The sequence below is a fragment of the Haplochromis burtoni genome, unplaced genomic scaffold (assembly GCF_018398535.1).
Source record: "Haplochromis burtoni strain Fernald_Lab_line unplaced genomic scaffold, NCSU_Asbu1 Contig_491, whole genome shotgun sequence".
In the NCBI taxonomy this organism is placed as follows: Eukaryota; Metazoa; Chordata; class Actinopteri; order Cichliformes; family Cichlidae; genus Haplochromis; species Haplochromis burtoni.
The window spans coordinates 339,486-357,415 of NW_024582852.1; the positions used below are offsets into that span (position 1 = coordinate 339,486).

General features: G+C 38.8%; 1 long non-coding RNA gene across 2 annotated transcripts; it reads right to left on the reverse strand.

The window, feature by feature from the left end:
* Positions 1-3,966: 3,966 nt before the first annotated feature.
* Positions 3,967-17,524, reverse strand: LOC102289280. 2 transcript variants are annotated; one of them, XR_317311.3, is made up of 5 exons: positions 17,204-17,524; positions 16,339-16,503; positions 9,734-9,799; positions 5,704-5,870; positions 3,967-5,470 (listed from the first exon to the last, which is right to left on the reverse strand). It is a non-coding gene; the product is annotated as an uncharacterized LOC102289280 (long non-coding RNA). The 2 variants fall into 2 exon arrangements; XR_001335698.2 differs by lacking the exon at positions 16,339-16,503 and having other exon boundaries at positions 17,204-17,476.
* Between the last annotated feature and the right edge of the window lie 406 nt (positions 17,525-17,930).

Consider the following 17,930-nt stretch of genomic DNA (forward strand, 5'->3'; position numbering starts at 1 on the left):
GGCTCATTCAGGAAACATAACATAAGATCAGAAAATATATGTCACAATCTCTTGTTTATATCATGCCGTCCTCATTTTGATACATCTTTTTTTTTTCTTTTACTATAAATGACGGTAGTTGGGAATTAGATGCTAATTTCCGTCATGAGAAGTGTGTGTTGTTACATTTTACTTTATACTTTTCTTGTCTTTTTTTGTTGTGCTATGAAAACAGATATTTTGCCTTTCAGGGAAAATAAATGACACATTTACATACTTTGCTGTTGTGTGGGATGCTTGTAACCACTAAAAGATTAATATCTGTAAGCTCTACTCTGCTGTTAAAGTAACACAATATAACAGAAGCCACTAAAAAGCGCATGACTGACTATGCTTAAGAAACACAGATGTCCACAGAGAGTCGGTACATTTGGAAAGATCATCATTTATTAACAAGTTTCATGCTAACTACTGGAGTTGTTAGCAACCCAAGGAGGACCTGTTCTGCTCATTTCCAATTTCATGTAGTTATTCTTGAACTCGTCTGCGGCAGCAGAATAGCTTTGCATAATTCACCGTTCAAAGTAGCAGATGCTGGGCCATCTTTGCACTCTGCACCATGACAGTGAATATGAATGAATGAAAGCTTTATTTGTCACAAGCAGGTTGCCCTGCAGTCAAATGGGAACCCTCCCCCCTCCCCCCCTTCCCGAACTTAGACACATAACACAGACATCACATGGGGTTACAAGTCGGAGATTGGTAGCGTTGCAGAAAAACACTGAAATGTACACAACAACGGGAAGGTGCAAGAGGAAAAAAAGAGACCTCCACTCATGCTGTGCTTCCATGGTAGGACAGCATGAGAACAGGAAACAAAAAAACTCCTCTGCACAAAAAAAGCACATGAATGTCCACAGCACAACATTGTGGAAGACATGACAAGCCACAGGGATGGGTAGGGGATGAGGAGTAACCCCAGGCAACACAGCAGCCATCCTGCAGATTATGCTATACATATTGTTATTGTCTGTGCCATGTTGTTATTGTCACTATTGTCTATTGTCTGTTCTGTTATGAACACTGGGACCAAAATAATAGCACGTTTCCTTGTATGTGTGCACATACTTGGCCAATAGAGATAATTCTGATTGTCAGTCCACCTTCTGTAGCCAGGTAGCTGGTTTAGCTCCCCTCCCTCAGATCTGGATTCTGTCTAGGAAGCAGCAAATCTGAAAGACGGATCATGGCCGTTTGCCTGAGAGGACCATATTAAGGATATCCATATCTGTCATTTTGACATCTCTTTGGTAGCTGAAGCCTGAGTTTTTGGTTTAGAGGCATTACCTCTACATGCACCGTGCTTAATTTGAGCATTCTTCACTATAACGATATCTGTGCAATATATGTTTCATTGTAAAGGGCTATTTTATTCTATGTGCATGAGAGAACGTGATGGAAAGAATGAAAAATCCATTAACTGAACACAGGACACGTGTGTGAGGGAAGCAGTCTTCTGAATGTTGGGTCCAATCGTCACTCTTACCTGAACTGAACTGAGAACCTCCTGCATCTCCATCAAAGGGACATGTTCAATCAGCATGGGCTGCAAACTTGAGAAATAAATTCACTTCTTCTTCTTCTTCTTCTTCTTCTTCTTCTTCTTCTTCTTCTTCTTCTTTTTAGAAAAAGTCACTTCAGCTGGAATTTACTATATGCTTAAAAGCAAATGTTTTTAACCCATAACCCCCCTCCCCCACAAAAAATAAATAAATAAAAAATAAACAAGTAAATAAATAACTATTTTAACCAGCATGGTGGTGTCAGCTTGCTTCACATATTGAAGTTACAACAGTATGAAGAATGCTTCATTGCTTACATGGATGATGCAGTGGTGCTGTGTGTTATGGAGAATTCATGTAAATCACTGATTCCCATTATGTAGACCGTGGCCCTCTGGTGGACCAAACGTATACTGCAAGTGTACAGTGTACAGAGGTATGTACAGTTTTATTGGTCTATCTATCAGATAGATAGATAGATAGATAGATAGATAGATAGATAGATAGATAGATAGATAGATACTTCAGTTTCTCTTGTATTTGGATTCAACCGAACATTTATGGTCAGATGGGCCTCTGTGGGATTTTCTGCTTTTGAAGTGGGCTGCAGCACTTTGACTTTGAGAATGGCTGATGTAAATTATTCCAGTCTTATTCAGTGACATTAGCTCCCTATGAAAAAAAAATCACTATGGAATTAAGTCTTAAATCACTTACAAATAGTGACTCCTTGCTGGAACATGTTACTTTCCATGTTTTTTACACTTGTTGTATAAAATCAGGCCCAGGACTCTTGATGTCCATTGTTGGATTTGTTTACTTTTCATAGCAGGCTGTGGTGTGCTGATTAGGAGAAGCATTCATATAGCTGAATCAGTAACTTTGGAGAGCACCTCGGTGTATGCTTTTCTTTTTTTCTCTTTGAAAGGCCTCTTACATTTTCAGTTTTATTCCAAAATTTCCAGAGTAAGCTTTTCATGACTCTTCAGCACTTGCAGTTCATCAGCTCTTCATGTATGGTTACAGTATCTCTTCTGCATTCTCAGTGACTGTCCTCCATAGAGGAAATCAAACCTCTTGTCAGGCTCTATTTGCACTTGAAAGCACTTGAGGTCATATCCTCAAAATGCTTTAAACCACTTATAAGGTGTCAGAAGACTTTTATATTTTTATAATGAACATCTTGAAAACTGACATTATCTTTAGTTAGCTTGGCTCTTAGATTTAAGCCTCTTTCACAGAGGCCATGGAAGTAACCATTAGTTGATATAAGTCATGTCACAAATATATGAACTATTTTTTTTTTTTACACATGTAATGCAGCCCTGAACATTTGTAGTAGTATCACTGTCGTTAGGTCCCTGTTGTCCTTCTTTCACACCTCAGTAGCTACAGTATGGCTTGTACTTTAAACAACACTTTTGAGAAAGTTGTAGAAGATTTTTTTCGTCCTCAAAAACACTTTTGCGAGTAATTTATTTTAATTCTTTTTTTTTCTTTTTTTTTTTTTGCTTGAGAATAAAACAGCAGAGATTCTGTTTCTCTTAAAGCCTGTTTTTCAATGAGACCACACAAGGACACAATATGTCTTCATACCCAAAGTGGCTCAAACTAGGTGTTATTTACCTTACTTCTGAGGGGTGTACTATCTATGGAGCAAGCTTGACCTAGCCTTCATCAACAAATGTTATCTAGAGATGATGAGTTTAAACTTTATCTGTTAACTTAGGCTGTCTGCGTCAGGCTCGCTGTGACACGTGACATTTAACTCACCATTTGTGCAAACATGGACCTGATTCAGGCAACTGGAGCAAGTCATTTACAGTTTTAGAGATTATAAGAAAAATATAACAGTCAAGGCAAGAGTGCAAACCTACCATAGACGGTATAAAATGGGTGTCAAACATCAGAGGCCAGAATTAACCTGGAAAAGACGACAGTTGAGCGCCCTAAATGTATATTTATAACAAAGTATACTATATACTATAGAGTCTTCTGAATTTTACAATGTGTCTACAATAAAATTAATAAATTAATAAAATAAATGTATTGTATAATTACAATATAATCCTTGCAACAAGCTACCAGAACTTTTCCAGACATTTTTACACGTGTATTTCCTACAATTTCCTACAAAAAAGGCCAAAGAGTCGTGCTGACTGATTTCTTTCATTTACTGCAGCAGCATTTCTTTTTGAAATGATCCACATAAGTCCTCAGGTTGAGTGTTTTTACCTTCACCATCTTGAAACGGAACATGACAAGCAGGAGGCATGCCTGACTGTGAAACCTCATGCTCATAGGCCAATTATTAATCCTCAGCTCTGGCTTTTAGAATAACTCTAATTTAGAAAATTGACTATGTTTTTTTTGTTTGTTTCTTTTTGTTAAATATGATCTGAAATTAGTGACTGGAGCCATAAACTCATCTGTAAAGCATTTATTGAGGTCAAATCATTTTCTTACAGACTTCTAGAGTTTGCCCCCTACTGGCAGTTAAACAGAACGCAAGTTTAAGGCATTTTCCTTCTCTCTAACCTTTTTAGGCCTGGAATCTAAGTCCATCTTTGATAATGTCCACATGCTACACACAATTCTTATTCTTATAAGTGAATATATTTATTTCACCACTCTATTTTAGCAAACCAGCTGAACTGTGCTGGTCCTAAACGCCAAACTTGATATTACAAAGCAAGTTTTATGTTAGCTGGTTTGTCAAATGCAAAAACTCCAGTCAGACATAACGGGTATTACAATGGTGCTCATCAACTTTTTGCTGTTAACCCAGGCTTTGTGCTTCAGGCTCTGTGCATGCTCATATAGAAGAGGTGCTTGACACATCATTTGACAAAATGGCCACAGTGAAGGCCACACACACTCATTTGCGAACACACAGGCTCGTGCGTAGAACTATTTTTTAACCACTAATCAGCCACAGCAGCTGCAGGATTTATCCAACAAAAACAACAATACAGTGCTCTTTTAATACGATATTTACTGTCAATATTTTGACAGGGAGCGTACAATGGTCCGGTGGTATCACATTGTACAGTAATCAGATGATTGGCAGCCTGTTTCCAAGCTGTGCAGCAAACAAACTCTTTCCAGAGGCAGCAGGTTATGTACAGCCAGACTAAACTAAATCTAAGCCCGTGTGATTCACCACTGCAACAATAGAACATTTTTGTACATTTCCTACTGCCATAAAAAAACACTTTTCAAATATACTCAAAGAGAATTTCATCAGGCCAAAGAGATGACATCACCTGTTACATCCTATCATATTGCTTAGGTACTGTTCACATCTTATTAGTTTGTGTGATTGGATACCAAAAGACAGTGTAATGAAAAATTAACTTTCCCAAAACATATTCTAAATCATTTAAGGAGGAGTGTTTACAAATGACAGAATTTACCCTTGATGTTCATCCAAACAAATGTCAACCTTTCAAGGCGTGATATCTTTTTTTTTTTTTTTTTTTTTTGAATTACAGGCGTTTTGTGCACCATCAAATCCAAAACAAAAATTGACTTCAAAAGCAGCTTAATAAATTATTTAGATCATGTTTGGCTTTTAGATCCTGTCAGTCTCCATACCAACAGCTCTGTATGTCCTTTCACTCCTCCTTCGTCTGACAGGCAGCCCTTTTTGTTTAACTGAGTTTCTAAAGAGTCTTCTGAGGTGCAAAATCAATCATTCAAAGAGGTGTCAGCCATGGTTTTTTTTTGTCTTCTTCTTCTTCATCTTACTTTCATTGCTGTTCAGCCGGCTCCAGGAGATCTTGGTAGATTTCTGATTTCAGAAATCGTGGGTAACAGTCGTTTTCCATCAGGCCATATATCAGTTTCTGCGCCCCGTCGAAGCAATTTGGCCCCGGCTGAGAGATATTTTTACTGATTTCTTCTCTGGTCACACAGTCAATGTTTATCTAGGTTCAGAAAACAGCAGCTTTTATTTCACCCTTTCTTTCTGAATATATTTTTACATCATGTGTTTAACTGTAAAAGATAAACTGTTTAGTACTGAATAACAGAGAGTGAAAGATTTCCTTTTATTTGAATGTTTTTTTAGTAAAAGTGAGTCAAATCACCGCCAACCAGGGGTGATTTGTAGAGACACAGGTCTGACTTTGTTTGTTTGTTGTATTCACAAAAGCCATACCTGTCTAGGTGCACCAACTTGGACAAACTCAGTGTATATCCGTTTGGCAGCAATGGTCATTTCTGTCACTCTGGTTATTTTCTTGTACTTTTTGCAGGCCAGCCAGAAAAGAAGGTTCTCGTCACTGTACTCTGTCCTCAAGAAGTCCTCAAACACCAGCTGGCCAGCTGTGCAAAAACAACAAAAGCACTTTGAAATACAGACAGTTTCATTTCAAACCCTGAAGAAGTAAAGACTTGAATTTTTAAGGACCTGTGTGTTCAGACTGCTACAGTTTTATAACTTCACAGGTTGGATTTTTTTTTCCTCATCTGTATTACACCACAAAACTCAATCAGTCGCTTCCAGAGCTCAGGTAGCTCACATTTGTGATGCTAACAACTGCATATATAAAACAGTATATCTGGTAACACCCTAAACATACAGTAAAGGCACTTTAGCCTATTATTTGTGAATCATAACATGTCATAGGCCGTTACATGATTATATTTTCTTTTAAAAGTGTCTTATAGTGTTATATAAATTATTCCAAATTGTCTAAATTTGCTAGTGGTTTGTGTCCATCATGGTCCAAGGAAAATATTTCTAAATTAGTTTTTGTAAAACTTTAGTTTCTTAATTTATAAAAAGTCTAGATTTTCAATTCCATAAATTATTAAAAAAAAAAAACAACCCTTATATTCCTCAAAAGCATGTTTGCTGGAATTATTATTAACTATGTAAGCTGTGGAAAAATTATGCTTAAATCATTGGTTTCACTTGTGCTTACTGATAGTTGTTACTTTGATGTCTTGGAAAAAAAGATTATTGATTAGACAGCTGTTTAAAAAGAAATATATTTGAACCATGGTTTGATTATTGCTGTGTGCTTTCACATTTATGCTACCAAGTGAAGTGTTTTTTCTAAAGGTTCAAAATTGTTCCAAAACAGCGGTGGGGTAGTGGAGGAGGGAGCCACGTAAACTTTCTTGCCTGAGAGTTTTACAAATATCATTTGATTGATAAATACATTGTTCACTACAAATACAGTATGTCACTGTTATCATGGTTTGGGTTCAAATACAGCTGCTGCCAGATGCTGTTTTCTTAGTTACCATGGTGACACAAATTTGAAATGCATCACTACAAATACATGTTGTTCAGAGACAGGAAAAGCGTAATAATTCATGCCCACAAAGACCACAAAATATTTATTTTTTAAAGATTTTTTATGACTGTTTCACAAAATGCCATGAGACCTGACAGAGCCAAAATAGGATCATTTTTAAACCATAACCACATATGGCAAGGTACAAGATAGAAAAAAAATCAGCTTGTTGAATAGTTAAATTAAAAATGATTTTGTTGAACATTACATTACTTTTGGCAGCCTTCCTAATCATGCTGCATCTGTAAGCTACTTTGCAACCCACCTAAACCTCAGCTCATCTATTTCACGCTATTAACTTTATTTTTGACTTCATCAGTGTCATGTCATTGATGACAATTGCTGTCTGTACTGAGTAGGGAAGGGTACCGGTATCCGGTGCCGTGATGGCACCGGTTCTGACATAAACGGTAGTAACCAGACCGAAAAGCAGCGCACATTTCAGCGCTTTATTTCGGTGCTTTTTTTTTTCCTGAGCTGTGATACACTTTAGATTCTAGCCAATCATTTTACGTTTCCGAGGATAGTAGGTGGGTCCAGGTATGTACGTTCTTTTAGAGCAGAGCTACAGATTAAAAATGCCCAAGGCGAAGTGGTCAAAAGTCTGGTTGTACTTCACAGCAAAAGATGCAAACTCAGCAGCCTGCAACAAGTGCTTTAAGCTGATACTGTGATACTGTCAAAGGAGGTAACACCTCAAATCCGATGAAACACCTGGCGATGCATAGCGTTTTTTTAAAAGCCGAGAAATGTGCCGTATTTGATAGCTTGCTGCGAGACCTCACACCGAGCACATCTACTGCGGGTGTGGTGCCTATTGTCGGACCCAGAATTTGCAACATCCCCAAAAACCCGAAGAGGAGAGTCCTGGCCCCTAGCCCTGCCAGTGTAGCAGAAATGATGACGGATGATGATGGCAGCAGCAGCAGCTTCTCTGCGTGAGTAGCTTAATGTTGTTTGTGTGTAGTTTACGTTGAGTACGCTAACCACGTTATTAAATTAATGCATGTAAGGTGAACTAGCAAACACAGCTGAACATGAGAGATTTTTGGACCAATTTTGTGTTCTCCATTCTTTAAGCACCGGTTTGAGCACCGTTTAAGCACCGGCACCGTTTCAAAAGTAGCGGTTTGGCACCGGTATCGGATAAAACCTAAACGATACCCATCCCTAGTACTGAAGGAAGCTACTACTGCTCTCCCGACTGGGGAGGACTCAGAGCAGAACCAAATCGCCAAATATACAAGTCAATGAGTTCTTTTAGACTGAAGGTCTGAAACTTACGCTCTACCATTCCTGGGACTCTATCCACCTCTTTAGATGATCATTTCAGAGTGAATTAGCTTATTAGATGGCTATTTTACATCCATGCGCATCGTCATGATTTATCGCAGTCATTGCGGCTGATTTCAGTGCAAATAAATGAAAGATCCAAGATGGTAGCATGGATGTAAACTTGAAAATAACTTTTTACACTGATTTGAAGGATTCACATATCTAATCTACAGGAAACAGCAGCTCATTTGGACTTTTCTGCTATTTCAATTTCACTGTCTGTCACCAGAAACTTCTACCCTGTGCTCTTCAAAAAAGGCCTCTTTTGTTCACTGTAAACTGCTGTAAGCTCTTGAATCAGGAACAAGTTTTTCTGACGACAGGGACAAAATATTGGGTGAAAGCAAATTTAAACGAATCATTCACTTTCAAATTTATAAAGTATTTTAGGTAAATTTCATGAGAGCAACAAGCCTCCTCTGAAGGTTAAGCAATTCTGTATCTTTCTCTAACATTCTCCTTTCCTCCTAACAGTGCTCGTAAGCTCAAAGAAGGCAGTGAACAAAGAGACGATGCAGAAAACTGCCAGGCATTGTGGTGCATGTCTGGAGGCCCTTTTAACTTCAAAACCTTCAAAAACCGAACCCGCGTGCTCTGCTTCTGCATCATATAATTGCACACACCAATATTTCTTGTTATCTGCTCCCCACACTCCTTACCTTTGTTATGGGCGTATTCATGGAGCTCTGATGCCAACGCAGGTGTTAAATACTCAGCTCGTCTTAGGGGAGCACAAACAAGCAGCTAACTGCGAGCACCGGTGTTATTCACAGAAATCGCTTTACATAAATCACAGCTGGCGCTCTGACAGTAATTGACAGGAAACAAAACACATCCAGAGGCCGCTTGTTCCCGTCTACTATCACTCCATATCTGAACTTTCAATCACATCAGAGCTGAGTTAAATTCGCATGAGACGTAAAGGTATATGAATGGCATTCGATTTTTTTTCTTTTCCTTTTTTTCTGCCCCTGTTTACCTGTTTATCAAACGTGTCATTGCAGTCCTTCAAAGGGAAATGGAGCAAATGGAATGCGAGATGAAATTTATACTCTGGAGGGCAGTCAATCTTGATGCCGAAGACAACAGGCTAAAATATTACAGATGGGCTGAGTTCATTTCAGTGGAGTGATGAGAGACGAAAGGCAGCGTAAAGAGTGAGAAAAAGAAAGAACTTATCTGCCACCTCTGTCATTTTCAAAAAAAGGGCAGGAGTGTGGTCAGGTGATAGCCGCGAGCGGGTGCCGGCTTTATAAATGAATAAGAGTTGGTTGAAATCATCCTATCTACACCGGCAGCTCAGATTACGCTTCTTATCTCGGCCAGTGTCGTCCTCCTTAAATATATCTTCCAAATGGGTTTGATGAACTTGAGAGGAGAATATATCCTCGATCCTCCTAAAGAAGTCCCGAGGGCAATTCACCAAGATTTGCAGGGCCGAGCGGTGCAGAATTGAGAAGGTAGAAAAGAAAAAAGACAGAGAGAGAGGATGAGGAATTGAGAGAGAGCAGCCTTTGACAGGACAATGAGAGGAGTAAGTGGCCTTACTTTTACACTCCAGAAGACGGTCAAATGACTCCCCCCACGCCATCAATGACATCATTAACAGGAGCTCTGCAGAGCAAAATTGAAAAAAAAAAAACTTCATGAAATGTACATCTTGTCAAACAGACAGTGTACATTCTGTACAAAGGACCAGGGCACATTCACGTCAGAGATAAGCTGATAAAAAGTTAAATCCCAAATTGTACCTACTTATTACATTAGATTAACTAATTAACGTTTTATCTCTTAAACGTCACTTTTTAAATTAACTGATATAAATCATTCATATTGTCAGTTTAATAAAACTCCAAATGGGTACCTCATCTTGTCATATTTCCAAGTCTAGAGAATGAAATTAATAACAATGAGTAACATCTTAGCTGATATTGGCTCCTAATTGAATACCAGGTATCAGTACAGTGAATGACTTGATATCTGATGCCAAATATTAGATCAGTCAATGCTTCTCCTGGATGTGAGTTCATTCCTGCCCACAGCAGTGAAAGAAGTATTCAGATATTTTCCTTGCAATTTTTTGCTTTTACGTATCATCACAAAGTATGTCATAAATGCTGACTTCATAATGTAAAAATCATTGGTTTGATTGGTTGTCTATAAAAAAAGGAGTGCATGATTTCATCCCAGAAGGATGGGACCATCAGCTTAATCAAATGATACAGCCATGCGAAAAATGAAGTGCATATTTACTGTTTCCAAAAGGAATTTTGAGGATAAGTAGCAGCCAGGTGCTGCACCTGATTAAATGATCATCATCAAATGTGAGCATTTGTATAAAAGCATAAGAACCTGAATGCAGTCTGGAGCAGTCAGATGTGTGTTAACACAATGCCAAAATCTTCCCTGGAGTGGATGAATGCCCCAGAAATTCCCCCAGAGAAATTCATGTTTAGAGGAACTGCAAAAAACCCAAGGGCTGCATCTCAGAGTCAACTGGCCTCAGTTAGCGTGTTAAATATTAAAGTTTATGACAGAGCAATTTGGAAAAAACTGAACAAGAACAACAACAAGTATAGAAAGTCTATTCTCTCTAACAATAACTTGGCAGCAAAGGTTTGCAAAGCTCCATCTGAATAATCCGCAACCAAATTCTTTGGACAGAGGGACCAAATTGGAACGGTTTGGTCATAAAGTACAACACCAAATCAAACACAGCATATCAGCACAAATACTTCATTGCAACTGCCGAGTACAGTGGTAGAAGGGTGATGATTTGGGGTTTTTTTATACTACAGGAGCTTGACACCTTACAGTCTTTGAGTTCATCCTGAACTCCTCTTTATACCAAAGTGTTCTAGAGTCAAATAGAAGCCATTGTGCTGACAGCTAAAGTTTGGCAAACGAAAAGAACAATGATCCCATTCAACAGCAGCAAAGCTTTCACAGAATGACTGAAAAACAAAACTACCATGGTGCTGCAACAGCCCACTCAAAGTCCAGGCGTCAACATGACTGAAACTCTGTGGCAGGAGCTTAGAAGAACTGTGCATAAATGAATGCCAACAAACATCAATGAACTGAACCAACACTGTAAATAAGAGTATGCCAAAATTCCTTTGCAACAACATGAGAGTCTAATAAATTAACTAAAAAAACAAACAAACAATTACTTCAAGTTATTGCTCCCAAATGTTTTTCTACAATGTACAAAAACATAGGGTGTATGTAGTTTTTCACAGAACTGCATAGAGTACTGTGGAAACATTTGAGAGATAGCCACCTGTCATAATAACCACTTTTACGTTAAGTGTCCCTGTGGTGTTAACACATTTCACCACAAAGGTCGCAAAGAACCCAGGATGAGCGTATGCTGACTCGTGCACTGCATCCAGAGCCTGAGCTTGCTTGTAGCCTCCATTGACCATGTTTCTACAATGGAAGTCTCTATGGGCTTGTTTTCACCTTTGATTGTGTTTCTGGTTTTGTTTCAAACTTAAACATTTAAAGACTGACAAAAATCTCTATGCTAATCAAAACACACAAGATCAATGTGTGGGATTATAGCCCAAGGTTTATATTGTTAACTGACAATGCATTTCAACTCGTGTTACACAGTGAGGCAAATGTAATGTAACCAGTAGGGTAACAAATAACTCCAATGAGAAATAATACAACATGATGTATTAAAAAAATAATATTGAGTAATGCTTCTCCTTCAGAAGATTCCTGGATAAGATGTAAAATGTCTTCAAAAAATATCTATAGAAGTTCAGTTGCCTTTTTCTGACTAGCAACCCCAGCACTTCTTAAAGGAGGGTGAACAGAACAGTTCACTCAGAGGCAGGATAAAAGTCTGTACCTCAGTTTTAATTGAGTGTTTAGGTCAGTTGACAGAAAGAGCAGGAAAGAGTCAAAAGTCCAAAAATGCAAAAACTCCAAAGGAACCCCCCACTTTGCTGTAACTAAAATTGCAAAATTTAAGAGTCGTAAGCATCGTAAGCACACTGCCCACTAGAGGACAATGGGCGATCAGGCCACCCTCATAAAGTCTGTTGCTGATTGGTTGGTCAGGGACAACACACCAGTGATTTGCTGCAGGTTATGTTATAGCTGTGGCAGTGCTCACCCTGTTCGTCCTTGCACAAAGGAGCAGATATTGGTCCTGCTGATGGATTAAGGACTTTCTATGGCCCTGTCCAGCTCTCCTAGATGAACTGCTTGTCTCTTGGAATCTCCTCCATGCTCTTGAGACTGTGCTGAGAGACACAGCAAACCTTCTAGCAATGGAACATATTGGTGTGCTATGCTGGAGGTGTTGGATTACTCCAGATATTGCTTGATGCTGCCAGTATTGACCAGCCAAATACAAAACTACCCCAAAACAGTCAAAAAAGATGAGGAGGGGGACAGTGTCAGTGACCATTCTTTTTTGGGAGGTTGTCTCATTGCTGTGCCCTTAGTGCACCTGTTATTAATTTCATGAACACCAAAGCAGCTGAAACTGATTAACAATAACCTCGATCAATCAACCAGATCAATATCCCAGAAGTTTAACTGACTTGATACAATACTCATTAAAAAGTGCTGCTTTAAATTTTCAGAGCAGGGTATATTGATACAGGTTAGATAGTTCACTGGTGAGGAAAAAGTGTGATAGTACACAAAGGGAGGAAGCAGAACTAGGAACAAAAGGACCGGGTTCATGCAGAAGCATTACTTTTATGAGAATACTTGTTTAGCCATTAGGTTACTCCCTACAAAACAGTTTTTAGGCTCTCCTAGATCCAAATTTGATGATGAAAAGCAGATAATATCGTAATAGTCTTTTAAAATATCAATATAAAATGATACAAATGCAGGAAAATTATCAATACTGCAGTTTGGAAACAAGAGTAACTAAATATCTTACACATGAGCTGCTAACATTATGCAGATGGCAGTTAGACAGCTGTGGGGACTGGGGGTACTAGCGTGGACTGAAAAGCCTGTAAGTTTAATTGTAACTCATCTACAGGGAGTTAGATTTATGTCAGAAATCTGTTTTTTATGGCAAACCAGCAGCATCCTCTTGCCATTAATACACTTGTTCAGAGATTTTAAATTAGATGAAACTTTAATGATTCTTGTGGGCAAACTGGGTCGTTGCAGCAGCAGGGAACCAGATGAGAATAAGTCAGAGTGGTAAATGTTATTCAAGGAATTAAAGCAAGTGAACACGCTGAAAAGTAGAGCAAATAAATTAAAAAAATCAGCGACAGACTCACAGGATCAAATACTTGGCAAGACCTAGTCACGCTATCTGACATTCGGATGACATAAGAGCTGCTTTACAGATAATGTCAATGACAGATATAAATATTGATTGTAAGCAGGCAGGTACAGTAGCTTCTGCTCGTAGGGAAACGTGTGCTATTTATATCTATGACAGCTCCTCAGGATTCTGTTAGGTACTATTTTTTTAATGCAACCTCCTGTATATTCCCACAGGCTCTTCTAACTACAACATACATATTCATAACCCGGGGTGGGCTTTCAATTACTTGCTGAATTATATAAGGCTTAGAACTATTTAAAGTAAGTGATCTAAGGGAGCACTAATAGGAACAAACAGGAAAAATGGCCAAGATCTGACGGGAGGAATATGACGCACTGATGATAGCAAAGCTTTCACTTTTTATGCTCTTAAACTAGTCTGACAGTACAAAGTGGTAGAGCAAGGACTAAAGCGTCCAAGCTTTTAAGCGTAAAAAAAGACTTTATTCTACCTGTGTTAAAGAAATGTTCCAATAAATACTTGAAGATGAGCCTGCTTGAATGTTTTTGATACTGTTGTTACTGAGTTTCTCAGAAGTAAAGATGATATTAGAGCCACATATGCTCCCATCCAGATTTGATATCCTTTTAATGGAAGCTGTTGCATACAGTATTTTGGCAAGACAGTGCTAAACCCCATACTGGAGTTATTACAAGGACATGGCTTTGTTGTAAAAGTGTCCAGGTACTGAGCTGGCTGCAGTCCAGACCTGTTTAGTCAGACCTGACTGGGCACATCATGGAACGGAAAATATGACAATGAAGACCCAGGACTGTTGAGGAGCTGGAATCCTACATCAGACCAGAGCAGGACAACATTCCTCTCTCAGAAATCAGCATGCAACACAGTAAAATCGCCACCAAATTTAAAGTGAGCTGTTGTTTGTTATCAACAAGTAACATGTCCAACCTAAAACATCTGATATGTTTTATATATTCTCCTGTTCTCTGAGTAAAATCAAGATTTATGAGATTTAAAAATCATTTCATTCTGTTATTTACATTTTACACAGTACCCCACCTTTTTGGAATTGTGGCTTTTTGCTTTAGCTTGTGCTAAATTGGCTGATGCTTAACAGTTCAGGTTGGAACTTTTGTATGTATAAAGCTAAATAGATCTCATTTAACAATTTCAAGTCACCAGGTGGCCAATTACAGTTAGGCCTTCTATTTCTGTAGGACTAATATTTGAGACTGGAGTATAAAAATAAAAACTGAAAATGAACTGAGAAAATAACAAAGGAAAGCGCTGAGAGGAGCAGGTGCAGCAGAGAAGAAGCTGCTGGTGTGTCTGAAGCCACTGGAAGACAGCGCTCCAGAGAGGGTACACTTTAAACCTTGCTCTGCCCTGCTTCTTTATAAGATACACACTCAGAAATGTGCACATCATAGATGAATGTCCTGTGTCCGAGATTCAGAGGGTGCCTGGCAACCAGAGCTGTGAGCTTTTTTGGGGACAGTTTTTAGAGCCTCAGTTATGGGCATCATAATTTCTTTAACAGTGCTTGAGAATAATTTTCCCATATGCTAGGCTATAGAGAGCTGTCAGTGTGGAGAAATATAGAAATCAAGAACACTTCCTCATGTCAGTGGATTTTTTTCTGTCTCTAGGATGTCATTAAGTCAGCAGCATCAGCCTGACACTGTAAGCCAAGCATTAGTACCTGGTGCAAGACTGCTCCAGGCAGCACAGTCCAGCCTGCTGCGGCAAGCCAACATTGCAGAGTTAGTGTCACACACTTTTCTGCTGTGACAGCTGCCCAAATGACTGAGCATAACAGACAGATGCTGGAGACTTGTGTTGCTTGCAAACTAGCAGATTTCCCCCATATTTTTCTATCAGATTCTAGTTAACAGATTAACATCTGCTTTTGCTCAATTCTATGAAACATTTAGCTGCAAATGAATGCCCTGATGAAGGTAAGCATATGAACTAGAGAACCTTTGCTTCTTTTAAATTAAATTAGGTTAAATTTCGTTCCATTCAAATAAGTGAAAAATGTAAGGGAAGAGCACGCCGCCTTGTCCTTTAATGTGCATTAAGGTTGACTCGATAAGGGGAAAATCCTGGAAACCATTTTTTGATATGATGGGAAAGATTTTGACCCCATCGTTCAACAACAGAAGAAATAACGACAAAGTCAAATGCTGACAAAGTTTACTTGTTAATTAACAACTAATTTCCCCTATGAAAAGTAACTTTTTTACAAAGTAAGTATTTAGGACTCAATATAAAAGGTGCATTTGTTTTAGAAATTATTTTGATCATCACGAATCGTGAAGATAACACATTTTAAAACCTACTAATAAACAAAGGATACAAGAAACAACACAATACCTGGAATCTCAATGATTTAATTATTGTGGAAGAGCAGTATGGAAAATGCAAAAGAGACACACACACACAAAAAAAACCCCACAGATCACTCACTCACAGTCTGCATTTCTTTGCATCCTTAGCTCTGCTTTTCAGGCCTGAGGTCTGTCTGATTGCACTGCTGTGCTCTAGATGTTACTATTTATTTACTCAGATTAGTTCTCCAAACTCTGAACCCTCTGCTCAGTTCAGCTACAGTTCCCCGGCTGCCGTGCACAGACAGCAACCTGACGGATTCTCTACATGTCCATAATCTGCTCTGTCATGGCTTAATATCCCGTCTCTGACCTGTAGTTATTCTTCTTTTATCTAACTATCATTGCTAGTCTTTATTATAATGTAGTATAGTGTTATGAATGTTAACTACTTCAGCTGTTAGTGAGGGGAGGCACTGTGTCCCTGTGTGTCTGAAGCCGTGCAGTGTAAAGCTGTGTGTTAGCTGGAGGAGGCAAAGACAGACCTGCTTGTGTTGATATTGATGCTAAACATCCAGAAGAAGAAGAGACGAGAGATGAGGGTGGAGGTGGGTCTCAAAGTAGCTTGCAGATGCATATAGCACATCCAATATGAGAAGCTGTCTTTACTTTTTCAAACCCTTTTGCTTTTGTATGGTGTTGACAAGATGCTGAAGGAAGAAAATGCCATATAAGAGATTAATAGGAAGGCGCAAACTGACAGCTTTGGCACATATTTCTGTTAGATAATTGTGTAAAAAGCTCACTTGTCCAAGCACTGTTGCTCTAAATCATTCAATTCCTAAAATTATTCATAACAAAACAAAACTCAGTCTAAGGCTGTGACATCTTTAAGTTCTGTTTGCAGTTTCATGACCATTATCAAGCAGTTCTTCAGAAGTACAGGACAAGGCATCAGAAGAAAGGCTATCCTAATGCAGGCACTCAGTTTTTGGAGTGCATCATATAGAACAGAGAGCACATTCAGCTCAAAGTATTCTTGCTCGTCTTTGGCCCTTTTTCATGTTTTCTTTGGGAGGGAAAGAGTGAAGGGAAAGAGAGCTGCAGGCACACTGAGAAACACAAAGGAAGAAAGTTCCAATAAAAACGGCACAGATCACAGGAGCCCCATCAGAAATACTTGTTCTCCAACTCGCAGACAAGAGAAAACCATCCGCAAAACACATTCCAGTTTTATTTTAGCAACATGTTTTCTGTATGGGCGAGATCAGAGAAAGTCAGTCATTACCGAAGAACAAAGCAGACCGGAGGGGAAGTAAAACAGTGAGAATATTCAACAGTACCAAAAAGCTCACTGACAGACAACCTCTTTGTCTTGAAGCGTGAAGCCAATTTGAAGCTCATACTTACAACATGTGTTTTCTGTTGCCAAAAAGTATTTTTCTGCCGTTGTGCAGATAAGTGTCCTCCTTGTCGGGCTTCTCTTCCTCTGACTTACTTTACAGGTACAAGTCTGTGCATGTTGAGCTGCGCTACAGGCGTTCCCAGGGTTGACAGAAATGTCACTTTTCACTCGTCAGTTTTTAACTTAAACAGAAGCGAAGCCACAGGACTTTGGCACCAAAAGCCCACATTTTGTTGCTTTCCACAGATGTGTTTCTCAAGCTAGCGTTTATAGACATTTAGAAATGTGAATCATTTAAACTGAGAAAGAAAGATAGACCTCAAGCAAATCATTAGTTCCTAACTCCTCCCTGCTGCTGCATACCTGTTTGGCTAAGATTTTGGCCCTTCGAGACTGCCATGCAACCGATGTGAGAAATCTGTTGATTTAACAATAAAGCGCAAACATTTTCTTTGCTCATACTAAAAAATGGCTAAGATAATCATTAATGCTTTTTAGTGAGATGAACATGTCCTCACTATTTGTAGCAGTAGGTGTTACGCTTTTCAGTGACCCAGTAAAATTTGCTTTATGTATTTTCTCATGGAAGCAACTGTGAAACTGTCAGAAGAACACTGGCCAAATTCAGAAATAGGAAACAGAAGGTCTGAGAGTTTGTGAGCCACAATTGGATATAGAAAATTGTACAAATGAGCCAGTATAATAGAAAGGGATCAGCATTAAGGCCTTAGG